At 33.2% G+C, this 2,420-nt stretch overlaps 1 pseudogene; it reads right to left on the bottom strand.

Annotated features, from left to right (window-relative positions):
• Positions 1-350: 350 nt before the first annotated feature.
• On the bottom strand, positions 351-451 carry LOC116752373 (annotated as a pseudogene).
• Between the last annotated feature and the right edge of the window lie 1,969 nt (positions 452-2,420).

Below are 2,420 nucleotides of genomic sequence, written 5' to 3'. Positions count from 1 at the left end.
TTGTGCTTCAGTGTGTAGTATCTTAAGTTTAATTTGTCATGGGTGTATAAATAAAATGAGTAAAAATGTAAGGATTATCAACAAAAGTTAGAAAGTTAAAACAGAATTTCTCCGTATATTATTGCATATTCCATAATTTAACAATTGCCAAATGAAATAGGAGATAAAGTTATCATACAACCCCTTATACATTAGAATTTTATCTTCAATCAAAAATCTTGATAGGTAATTTGTGTAACCATTTTTATTATTGATAGATAATTTAAATTAATTTAAATTTAACTTTTTTAAAAAAACGTCTTTATTGGAGTATAATTGCTTTACAATGGTGTGTTACTTTCTGCTTTATAACAAATCTGGAATGCTTCACAACTTTGCAGGTCATCCTTGCGCAGGGGCCATGCTAATCTCTGTATTCCAATTTTAGTATACGTGCTGCCGAAGTGAGCACTAAATTTAACTTTTACATTATAAAGTAAATAGTTGGACTGGCTACTGGTGAAGGATTGAAGACAGAGTTTAAAAATAAATAATAAATTTATGAAGATTATTTTAAATTCAGTTTAAAATTATAAAAAATGAAAGTTTTAAAGTTATGAGGCAACATCTTTCCTATTTTAGAAAGAAAGTAAAAATAAATATTCTGAGTTTCCCACTGTGGCTTTAAAATATCTTCTTTCCTTCTAGTCAATATAACTTTTAAGACTGGCTTTTGCTACTAAGACTGGCTTTTGCTACCATGAGTGCTAATGAAGTAAAACATAAAAACAGTTTAGGTTGCACAACCCATTTTTAGTAGCATTATTGTCAACCCAATCTAGATGAGTTAAAAAACAAGAAGCACATGCATTTGTCATGACTTAATTTTTTTGTCATAAAAAAATTTTTTGTCATAAAATATTTTTTAATATTGAAAAATAGTGTTTATTAAAGTGTCCATTTAATATAAGTAATCACTTAATATGGGGAATCACTCTAAAAACCAGGGTGTAATAGCAACTCTGTATTAATTATATGCATATAGTCAATAAACAATGTATACAGTTGTGTCATTTTCCTATTTTATTTTTAGGCTATTAAAATGTAGTTTCATGTCTTTTGAATCTAACAATATGAAAGGAGGTTGCATTTTGTAGATCTCTTTTTTTCTGGTAGTTCATTTTTTTTGTTGAGGTATAATTTCCATAACATACATTTCACTTAGTATAAACGTCCTGCTCAATGATTTTTCAGTAAATGTATGCAGTTTTGCAACCATGACCACAATCCAGTTCTAGAACACTTCGATGATCCAAAAAGTTCCCTTGTGCCCCTTTGCAGTCACCCTATGTTCCCATTCCCAGCTCCAGGCAAGCACTCTTCTGGTTTCCTTCTTTATAGTTTTGTCTTCCCTAGGCATTTCATGTAAATGGAATCATACAATATGAAGCCTTTTGTATCTGGCTTCTTCTGTTTAGCACAGTGCTTTTGAGTGGTTTAAAAGCTGTCAGAAGTAAAAACAACAACAAAACATGGAGTCAGACTCCTCATTTCACCCTGTCACGCTGATAGAGTGCTTCCTGTAAATATGGCTTAACTGTGCCCTTCCATGTGGAACACCTCGTTTCCAGACATGCACAGTGTTTGCTAGACAGATTGTACAGCCTTCAGGCGCACTCTACTTTTATTGTTCCAAATGGATCACTGGTGATTTTGTGTCTTGTTATATACCATTACCCGCTAAGTAAATCTGCCAGAGTATACATAGATCTGCATCAGTCGGCCTTCTCTCTCCACACCCTCCCACACCCCTTTTCATCTTCACTATTTATCAGCCTTTCTTCTCTTAATGGTTCATTGTGGATGAACCGGCATTGATGATTTCAGTTGACAGTGAAAACATAAAAGCTAAACAACTTCACTCACACACTCTATTCTGCAACATTAGAAAAATTACTGACAGCCTAGTATATATCCCCTCATTAACTTCTCTTCCCCATTATCGCTGTATGGAGAATGACTTAGTGAAGTCATATGAGTAGACAAGAAATAGATAAAGGTGGCTTGGACTAAGGTAGTAGCAATGGAGTTATTGAAAAGACAATAAATATGAGGCATTTTATTGGTTATTTATTATTTGTTGATACTGAGTGCTTTACTTTATCCCACTTAACTCATATGACTATGGAACAGTTCTTTCTAACCTCAACTTTCAGATGAGCAAACTGAATCTCAGAGAAACTAGGAAACTTTCCCAAGATAATTTAATAAAAGCTTGAGCTGAATTTTGACCTCCAACCAGTCTGGCTATAACTTTTGTTCTCTTTCGTGTTTGTTTGAAACCTCAAAAGCTCGTTATCCTAAACAAAAGAGAACAAACAAAATACCTGTGTCATGGAGGAGGGAGATGTAAACACAAATCATCCATGCCAATCCAGTAT

Source organism: Phocoena sinus, chromosome 3 (assembly GCF_008692025.1).
Source record: "Phocoena sinus isolate mPhoSin1 chromosome 3, mPhoSin1.pri, whole genome shotgun sequence".
In the NCBI taxonomy this organism is placed as follows: Eukaryota; Metazoa; Chordata; class Mammalia; order Artiodactyla; family Phocoenidae; genus Phocoena; species Phocoena sinus.
This window is presented reverse-complemented; position numbering and strand designations above follow the sequence as displayed.